At 47.6% G+C, this 10,811-nt stretch overlaps 1 protein-coding gene across 1 annotated transcript in view; it reads left to right on the top strand.

The window, feature by feature from the left end:
* The first annotated feature begins 1,220 nt into the window (after positions 1 to 1,220).
* LOC112564460 (polycomb complex protein BMI-1-A-like) overlaps positions 1,221 to 10,811 on the top strand; it is a 23,879-nt gene continuing 14,288 nt past the window's right edge. The window contains exon 1 of the mRNA XM_025239304.1: positions 1,221 to 1,352. The gene's annotated coding sequence lies outside the window, so the exon portion shown is untranslated. The remainder of the gene's footprint in view (positions 1,353 to 10,811) is intronic.

Here is a 10,811-nt window from a genome sequence, read left to right as displayed (position 1 = left end):
ACCAATAAACCAACGAATCTACCAAACGCCAGTGAGCGTGCCGGGCTGTGTACTTACCCAGCTGTTGCATGGTGACTTTTTGTGAGTATTTTTTAAATACAAGATATACAGATAAGCGCAAACTTTCAAAATGAGTTGTCTTTATACAGGGGGAAAATATAGAAAAATCCGTCTCATCGTTAATGGACAAAGAAGATAGCGAGACGATCCCCTCCCCCCTTACAAAAACAGATGATCGGAAGAAAGGAGGGACTGAAAAACTGAAGAAAGAAATCAAGGAATGAATGAATGTGCGCTAGTTTCCCAGTTTCACACAATCGATGTACATTAGGTAGAGGACAGAGAGAAGCTCGCACACCCGCACAGACATGCTACACATAATTACAGCCATATTATTCTCTCACCACTGTAAACAAACCCTTCTCCTCTCGTTAGTTCGCTGTACAATTCTAATTAACAGATATCTCATCATCATTTAAACGGGATGATGTTTACTCATCAGGGCCATTCCCCTCCCCCCTTCCTGTTTACTCTAACCTGACCTATTTGGACGGCAGTGTGATCGAAACTGCAGTAAGCACACCAGGATAAGAAGCCGCAAATTTGTCTCGTCGAGTCGGTGTTAGAAAGTAACCGAGGAAGGAGGGGGTATCAAACCTCGATGAGAGGGGGGGTGGGTGGCGCTAGCGAATGAGGTCAGCCAACAAAAGTGGGGAGGGGGATAGTAGGGGAGGAAGAGTGCAGACAAAGAGCCTTCACGCCTTGCATATCTAGTCCTTGCATTTCTCGCATTGCAGCAACCACAGCCACCCCCAAAACAAACAAAAATGTCTGCGCCCTCTGGACCAACTTACACGTAGTAAGGGGAATATCTTGGGCTGGAACACACGCGTAATTAAGTCACATGATGCAGCAGCACGCACGAGACAAAAATCTGTCTCATTTTCATCTGGTAGAACCCAGGCCGTGCACGAAGCTCGGGACCCGAGGAGAGCGAGAGCGAGCGAGCGAGGAAGTGGAAAAGAGAGAGAAGACAGAGCGGTGCATTGTAAAATCCAATGAGGCCACAGGGTAACTCGTTCTCGCAGCACCTCCACGCTCGCAGCTGGCTCGACTCGGCCCAGCCATTATACTCCCTCGACCAATCAAACCGACGCGACACTCTCGACGGAGAATCGTCTCGCTGCTGATTGGCCGGCGCGACGGACCTATAAATAACAAGCCAAAGTAAATAACATGGGGAGGCTCATTGACAGGTCACGTGACTGCGAGAGAGTTACAGTCCAGAGGGCCAGGCTTAGTGCATTCTCATCGTTGCCGTTCGCGGACTAGGTTGCCTCTACGCAGCCAAGGTAAGAGCAGCAATTTTTTTCACTTCATTCTCCATCTAAATTCGTAAAATGGTAACGGATGTTGGCAAGGGGGACACGCAGCACGAGCGGAGGTGCCTGAGAGGCCGTCGTGGCACTGCGACGCCAGTGAAGAGAACACAAGATGGCGCCTGTTTCGCTGGCGAGTGAACTCAGCAGTGCAGCCAGGCTGTACACACACACGCTTGGCACGCTGTCAGCTGCGAAAGCAATGGCGGTGGTCGACACTGTTCGTGCCTTCTCTCTCTCTTGCCTCCTTCCCCACACGCAGCCCTGTATCTCTCTCCGTGTAAATGGCATGTCCATGCTATATATATATACAGCATTGTTCTGCTTTGTTATTGGGTTTAACATGTGAGATACATTAGAATATCTTACATTAATCGAATGCATTTTGCAGAATCGATTAGTGATGGCACTCAGATGGAAGCAAGAATAGAAAAGGGGAGGGGTGGCGTAGGAGGTGATTGAGTTGAAGAATGTTTCGCCATCTCTCTTCATATGAGGGCAGGCACAAAAAAAAAAGAAAGAAAAAAAAACCGATGTCCGACAACCACCCACCTCCAACATCCGCTACCTGTCTATTGACTGACCATATGAAACGTTAGATATTGATGTATTTACGGCATTTAAAAAAAAATAGCTCTTTCTCAGAGCTGGTCATCGATATCTGCTTTATTTTGGAGTGAAAAATTTTAGGGTAACAATTCAGTAATGTTATCAATTTTATGTTAAACGTGGACATTTTTAAACAACAAAAAGTGAGGTTTTTAGTTGTTTTTTTTGTGGGTGTCAAGACTTAGTTTTCATCTTTCCATGCAAGTGTTAAATTATAGTGCTTGGCGGTGTGTATCATTTACTTACTTTACATTTGTGATGGAGGCAGGCATGGATTTTTAAAAATATTTTGCAACAAGAATGAAATTTAGCACGCGCTGGTTTTTTGTTGTTGTTTTTTTTTAATTCGTACATCGTTGGTGACAGGGTGTGTTTTTCATTCGTGTGTTTCTGGTGGACGTCGTGTCTGGTGTGACATTGTAGGTGGATGTAACGATACCCTGTCACACACACACAACTCTCTCTCTTCTGCCTCATCACCGCGACTTCCTTCGCAGTGTAGCTAAGCGCGGAGAGGTCTGACCTTTGTCAGTGTCACTGACGACGTGTAGGGACAGACATCGCTTAAACGGCTTCGCTGCCAAGTGCAGGGACGCATGCGCAGTGCCATGCCCGGCCATGGCATCAATATTTGGCAGCGGGGTGCTATGTGGGCGGGTCAGAGGTCATTAAGGCTTTTCCTCTTTCGCCGCCCACTTCGGAAATGGGTCACCCCCTCTTCCCCCGTACCATACCCAGCAGCACGGTGGCGTCTCGCTATCCGGACAAGCTAGTCCCTGGGTCCGAAGTGCGCGTGCAGTGCATGCGAAGGCGCAGCATACTTCAGAAGCAACTTGACGTGCGCTGTCGTTGTCATTAACAAGACCTGCCGCACACAGTGTTGTCTGGGGTCATAGCAACACGCTAGGTGCGGGGGAGACCAGCACGAAGGCCACGAGTGGAAAAAAGTCCAACTTACAAACAAGATGAGGATGAAAATAGTGTCCACGAGAGTATGACATCTTTAAAGTAACACCTGCCATGAAAATTGTACATACGGCTTCAGTTTTGGTTGGTTGCTTGGCTTGATTTTTTTTCTTCTGTTACTGGAGAAGCCTTTCTAATCTGCAGATGAAGGTGACACGGTAACTGTTATCATTTATAATATATAAGGTTTTGCCCAGTGATGGGGCTGTAATGCGTTTTTAAGTTGTTTTGTAAGAGTGTACGTCCCTTTGAGCAGGTATGACAGAGCACTCTGGCAGACTAGAACTAGAGATGACAGGCTGTTTCTCAACTGTTTTATCGGTCTTTAAGACGTGTAGTCTTGTGCTGTGGCATTTTTATTCTTCTGTTCGCCATTGACATCAGAGGACGGTTTCTGTTTATAGGAACCGAAGATTCATTCCAGTGGCTGTTGTGTGTAGCACCGATAAACTCGACCGTATTTATTTATTGTGCGTGGAGGCTGTGTGCGGCATAATCATAAGGTATGGCTTTTTAATTAAGCAATTTATCTTTAAGAGTACTGGTGGACTGCGTAGTGTATATTTTACCATTTTGAACCGTTGATAAATCGGTATTATAAAATTTGCAGTGCTGAGACACGAAAGCCGCTTAGGTCGTTTGCCTCTGTCCTCCAATGGAGTTTTGCTACGCTGATGAAACCCAACCGCTAAGTACAACGTGCTCGTCTTGAATCCCATTGGTGGGCTGAGAGCGAGGCTGTGTGAGGTCAGGAAGCTGGATACGACTGATAAATGTAAACAAGGAAACAAACACGTTGCACAGTTTGGCACTGCAATGTCTTTCTACTTCAGACACCACGTTTTGTCTCGGGGACAATAAGGGATTTGTCTGTAGGAGCCATCAGCTGTTGTCGCTTTAGATGATGCGGTTAATCAGCTCCATTGTTGTCCAACCTGCACGAGTGGTATTCTTTATCGCTCATTAGTGTTGATTTCTTGTTCTCAGAAACGTAGAATGACACGAGGACCTGTAGTCGATTTTGTTCAACGACTGTGGATGGATAGCTCTGAGGTGTGTGTGTGTGCTCGCGCGCGCCTTTATCTGCTACCCTTTCCCTATCCCTGTTCGATTTCGGGTTTCCGTTTCGTTTCAGTTCGCTGGCCCAACCAGGTTCCCTCCTTCCACCATGGCGCTATGTCCGTTCTTTTGTGACCACTTGGCCAGTCTGGCTCGTAATTAAGTGCCAGGACCGATTGTTCATTGGTCCACGTAGAGCCTGTCTGTCAGCTTTCTGTTCCCCCCCCCCTTCCCTCAACCTTTTCTTTCCCTCCGCACCCCACCCCTAGGCCCAGCTAGTATAAATCGCCACGATGGAGGCTGCACTGATCCTCCGCTCCGTGTTCAACAGACGCGTGCTCCAACGCGAGTGCACGTCTCCACAGAGCTTCAGCACCATCCTTCTGTAGCCCTCGCCCAACGTGGATCGATGAGGGCATGCTGATGTCCGCCCAGCACGCCAGGAGGCCAGGGGCAGACGGTGCCACACGGTGGCGTGGGCGGTTTGCCTCCAGGACAGTGGAGGAGACAACGGTGCTGTGGTCGTCTTGCCTCCAGGGCAGCGGAATAGACGAGCGCGATGCTGCGGGGGTCTGTCGGCACCTAAGGTTGGCGTGGGTAACCTCGACTGACCTGGCTGTTCTCTCCTCTGATGCGAGCGCGGCAAGTGGAGACGCCTAGCGGCCTCTCGTGACTCAGTTGGTAGTGTTTGAGGGATACGAGCGGATGGTATGGCTTATTTTCTGTTAAATATTTGTGCAGTTGTGTGCATTCCGCGTGCTATACTTAGTTTTATGTCTCAAAGCGTTTGCCTACGTCCTCTTTTTTTATTTTTTTTATCAAGCCATCTCAAATCATCTTCCCGTGATTCTTGTTATTTTTCACGTTCTTCTCTTATCGGTCTCCATGAGCGCAATGCGAGCTTCATTGTTGTTTCTTTTTACATTCTTTGCGTACTGCTTAACTCTAGTACACTTGCTTGAATTCTGCCAAACAAGACTACATGGAGCAGATGTGAGTCTAGGTCTCAGTAAACAGTTCCTCACACTTTCAGGAACCCGTTACTTTGAGCAGGTATGAGACAAGGTCTCGGTGAACTTCATTCACTACGTCACGTAGACAGGGTACGGTGACTTGTGTGTGGAGATTTATCAATTCGTAAAATTTAAAAATAAAGAGGACATCTAACGATGAAAAGACGAGAAAGCGGCTTCGATTTTGTATTAAAACCATTGGCGGAAACAATGAGTGTCGTTGTTTTAACCGTACGTGCGCGCGCTAGACTTTCACGATTTGTGTTCTGTCACTGTAGTTTGGTGAGGGTGCAGTAAGCTGGTGGGGAACAAAGGGCACACTGGGTTTTACTGGGTTTCACTTGAGTCACGACAACTCAGCTCTGAATTGTGTAATAGTATCAAGCCCGCGCTTTGACACCCTGCTTTCACCCCCGACACACCTCAGTCCTTTGGCTTGTCGAGTGGCATACATGTGTTTGTTTATAGGAATATGAAACGCAGGAAGTATATGTATGTATATTTCCCACCCCATCCCCTCTTCTCAGTCTGCACACACACACACGCATCGTCACAGGAGCATTAGTTCCTGCCTCCACTGGAAGAACGCGACCCACTCGCGTGTATTTTATGTGACACCTGGCACCTGCTTGAGATGCAGGAACTGTCTCCCCTGGTTAGGAAGTCTACAGCTGGAGGCGCGCGGGTCTGGTAAAGGTCGAACTCTGTAGCCCCAGCACCCATTACTTCGGGTGGCTTTGGCGCCTGTGTCTGTCATCGCGTGCGCTCGCGCATGTACCCGCGCAGTCTCGACGTGCACTTTGTTCTCACACTGTGCCGCCTTCTGATATCCATTCTCCATCCCCCAAACTTTGTGCTCTGTGTGTGTGTGTGTCTGTGCGCGCGCGTTTGTGGGTCGGTGTGTTTGCACAAGCGATCTTTCGTTGATATTACTGTCCGATGCCTGATGGTGTTTTAAATAGTGCTTTTATAACAAGCACAGTAGTATTTTACAGACCGTTCGTGTGTCCAGCTTTGGTCCCATCATTTGATTGGTGTTGACAGTTCTTTGAAACAAAGATTGTGTGTGCGTGTTGAGAGTAGCTAAAGCGTGTAGTGCTGGCTGTGTGCGGGTGTATCTCACAAGCCGTTTTGTCCTCTCGGTTTGCGCTCTCCACGAGCTTGACAATGGGCTTCGCGCTCGGCCTCGGCTGCTCGGACTTCGGACTTGTAATTCTCTGCCCTGCCAACCTTGAAAGATTGCAGGGCAACGCGCCTGAAAATTGCAGAGCGACGAGATTTGTCGTATGGTAATGAGCGCGAGACTCGCTGACCCGAGAGGCGCAAGAAAAGGCGGGCTGCGATTGGTCGGCCACGATTACCACCCTTTCCCCCTCTCCCCACTACCACCATCCTCCCTTCCTTCCATTTCCCCCGACCACCACCACCCGCGCGGCTGTAACTCCTCTCCTGCAAATGTCGTCTGGGCGTTTGTGGGTCTCGATGGACGGCTGTATGGTCGCGAGTGGTCAGCTGCTAGCCGGCGCGTGACGTCGGTCGGTTGGGGATGTGGATGGGGGAGTGTAGGAGGGGAGAGATCGGGATACTACACCGCCAAGAAAGAGTGCTTTTATTTATAGGCTAGCTTCAACACAACCGAGCTGAGGGGCTCGGGGTGGGTGGGTGCGAGTGTATCTTTTGACTTGGAGCTTCTCTTTCCGATTTGATTCCGCCCCCTGTTCGGAGAAAATGGAGAGAAGGAGGGAGAGCGAGCAGGCAGTGTTCTAATTATTGATCGTACAGCTGGCTTGTTAGGCCCAGCACTTTGAGAGGGAGGGGGAAAGGGGATGAGGGGAAGGTACCCGAGGTTTTAATCTGATTTCTTTTCACGTGAACCTGCGTGATCGTCTTCTGTCTGTGCTGGGGGAGTGAGTGGGGGAAGACTAAGACAGGATTTGCAAGCGCTCGCTCGAGAAGTAGCATGTGCCAATACAGGTAATTGCACCTTGCTTGGTTTGTGTGTGTGGTTTTTTTTTTTCAAGAAACGTGCTGAGCGTGGACATGTGTTCGCAAAAATATACACTGTATGATGGTCGTCTTGTATTACTAAAAGTCTTGTGATGCGATGGCACCACATAAACTAAGTCGAGTGTGACAGATCATCTGCGATGAAGAACCTAGTCGAACGATTTACCAGGAATTCATCACCGAGGAGAAGTGGTAGAGACATTTCATCAGAAATAAAATCCAATGCTCGCAGCAGGCTTATTCTCGGCCATCTATTTTATTGTTCTTGATGGGATTGTATACGGCCAACCTTCCTCGTCGACAGGATGTGCCGCTTCTGAAAACGAGTATCAGTTATTCTCAGCTTAGTATCCTCTTTTCCACCGAAGCATTTCCATTACCCTTGCCCTTCATGTTTCTCAACCTCTAGATACTCTCAGTAAGTGTATACTATTTAACCTATCGTTGGATTTATTTATTAAACTTTAAAGTGATCTGAAATTTTCCGACAGACTAATTCGCAGAAATTCGGTTGAAAATAAGCGAGACATGTCAATGCTGTCAGTCTTTGAAATTTCGTGCATTAATCGGCACAAATGTTGATCAGTATTTGACATTAAAAACAGTTCTGTGGACATTTCGCTGATCAGAATTTTTCAACGAAAAAGGCGAGTTTGTTGGTCTTTCGTTAGCACGTGCAGAGGTTCTTAATTTGTACACATTCGCAGATATTCGCGTGTTCGTAAACGGTTCGTTGAGCCTGAGGCTGAGCTTGCACGCGAACAGCGATGGAAAATGGCCGGGTGCTTGCTTCCAGATCGGCTGATGTGAATGTGAATAAATTTTTCAAATATGTTAGGTTCTGGCGATCCTGCTGCTGAATTATGTAAATAGTTTTTTCCCGGGCGAGCATGATTTATATTAATTACTGCCCACCGCCTTTAACCCGTAAAACAGACCACGACTCTTCCTCCCTGCTAACACCGACCGCGCAGTCTTCCCACATAGGGTTCAGCATTCAAACTCCTCTCCGAATCTTCCAAATTAAATATCATAAACACACACACACATTGTAACTGCTTCTTTCGAGATTTAATATTAACATGTTCTCTTCCTATTCCCACCACCTACTCTCTGAACTTGGTTACACTTCTCTTCGATACTGGTCACAATCACTATTCTTTGATCGTCCATTTCTGACAGAATTCGATGAAATCGCAGTGTCATGTGATCATCATCACCATGATGGGAGAAAGTGCCAATAGTGTTGTCAGGACTGAGGCTGATCATGTGTGTGGTGTAGCGTGTGAAGTACGGCCCCCAAGGCTTCACAGAAAATTCACGATATGCAGATTGTTTGTGTCCTACCCTTCATTCGCAGATTCATAAATCATCTGAAGGTAGCGCTCAGAGGGCAGAACCAACAACTTGGTTTGTCTGGAAAGCAAACTGCAGATGGAGGCAGGCTGTGGTGATGGTGGTGCTGCTGCGGCGTGAGCTACAGACACTGCGTTGCCTTGGAGGCATACCGTTCGTTGCGGTGAGGGTGTGGGGGACCCTAGTTTATAGCCACACTAGAGCCTTTTTTTTCCAGTCGAAGAACGTCGATGATGTCTCTTGGCTGAGAGTGGAGCCAATCGCCGCTCCTTCAGTCTGCCTGCCCGAGCCCGGATGTCTGGCTGCACGAGTCTGGATGAAAGGTTTGACCCTAGTCTAAAACGGGGAAATAAGTTCAGCTCGCAGGATTACCTAACCTCCAAAGTAACCGAGGGATAATCGATCGACTCATTGCCACATTTAGATTACATTTCAGAATTATAAACATCCTGTGAGTAGTCGGAGAATGGAAGCGATTTTAGTTCTTCCTAATTACTCACAGCAGACTGGCGTGTGGAGGTCACAGGAAGCCAGTGGTTTTGGCGCCAACGGTTTGGAGATTTGAACTGACCTGAGTCACAACTAAAGACCAACAGCGGGGTGGCCGAGCCGTAAGGACAGTTAAGTGTAACTGGTTTAAGGTGTCAGGAGGCGAAGTCATCATTTGCCATTCTTTGTAAATGAGGTACCCGTTACTACTGGGTAAATGAAGTACTCGTCACTGCTGGGTGGCAGAGGAGGTTGTCATGGAGTCTTACCTTTATCTTCCTTTCAGTGTCATAAGCTTGCAGTGACAGTAAGCGCTGTGCACTCTTAACTGAACACCAGATGGCGAAGATGGCTGTTTCAATTTGAGGAAGAGATAAAGTAGAAGTTTAAAAAAAAAACTCACTTCTTAAAGATCTTGGTTTTGTTTTGTTGTTTTGCGGTCAGGCAAAGAGTCTGCTGTTGCCGTCTGGGTTCGTTGTTTATAAGAGCGACAGTTGACTAACTAGGTGAGGAAAATATATTTCATGCTGACTTGTTTGTGCTCAAAGGGTGTGTAAATTATCATAGAGATTGCTTCTAGGTCAGCTTCATCCCACTGACAGCATGTAAACACCTGGTGAGTCAGTAGGCACGTGGGCACAGATTGATTACAATTGCAATAACACTTCTTTGTTAACGGGATGAAACAATAGGCAGCCAGTGTTTTTTTTTTCAGTCTTCCCCTTAAAAAGGATGAAATAATTTGCTAAGAAACTAATACTATTTGAAACATGCACGAAGCAATAAGAAAGGCAAGATCGATAAGGTAGTTGTAATCTTGATGCATTTTTATAAAAGGTGAGGTTTCTACAGCCACAGGATTTAGAGCCAGTGTATGAGATATCGTGGGTCCTCATGCAAGTTTAATTGTAGATTGAGGCCTCAGCAAGTGGTCAGTTAGTGTTTAACTAGCAGATAAGGCTGTATCACGGCAGCAAGTGGTCAGAGGCTGGTGTAATATATGTATAAATATTTCGGAAGTAATACTGTTTTGAAGAAGGTAATGTTTCTGATGTTTGATATTTGAAAGAAGGCTGTTTGATGGAATTTTGCCGGGGAGAGAGAGAAAAAACGAAATACTAGCTTCATTTTGTTACCACGGGGGTTATCTTAGTGCACACACATTGGTGCCATTCAGCAGTTCCTTAAAGGAAGCCGTGTTATCAGTCAAGCATGAGCTTAGTAGCCCTGAGACTGACCTGCGGGCTTGTAGTGTAATCCGAGGTGAACTATATCGCATCATGACTGCAGCAGGCATAACACAGTCGCCATATTTCCGTCTTTCCTCGTTTGCTCTTTAGACGATCATGTACAAAGTGACCTCACAACAAAAAAGTAAGGTGGGACCAAAAAAATGGCCGCTGCACATGGAATCACTGTTCCTCTCGAATGCTGATGCCTGCACCCGGCATTCCACCATCACTGCGGGCATCTAACTCCCCGCAATACACAAGTCTCGGTAGGGCTGTAAAAAAAAAAAAAAAGGGAGGGGGTAGTGTGGGAGGGGAGAAAGATTCTGCCTCACGAGGGCTGTTCTCTTTTTTTCAAGCGCGCCCTTTTCTTTCCTTGATCTGCGCGAAGGGCGCGCGGCGGTGCCGAGCTTTCTCCAATCATCGGCGGCGTTAAGCTCTTCTGCCACCTAATCTTGCTCCTAGTCACTCCCGTCCCCACTGCCTCGCCCCCACCCCCATCCTAATCAGCTCCCCCTCCGCCCACCCCTGTGGCAAGGGGCAGACAGGCGACGGCCGGGGTCCTTTTCAGTCCGTCTCATACCTGGCTTTCTCTGTGTGGCCTGTGTTTCTTCTCTTCCCTCGCTTGAACCTCAGTCGAAGGTGGCGAGGGTATGTATGGGTGGGTGTGCGTGTTGGGGGGAGAACACCTGATACCGTTGTTG

This window comes from Pomacea canaliculata, linkage group LG5 (assembly GCF_003073045.1).
Source record: "Pomacea canaliculata isolate SZHN2017 linkage group LG5, ASM307304v1, whole genome shotgun sequence".
Lineage (NCBI taxonomy): Eukaryota > Metazoa > Mollusca > Gastropoda > Architaenioglossa > Ampullariidae > Pomacea > Pomacea canaliculata.
This window is presented reverse-complemented; position numbering and strand designations above follow the sequence as displayed.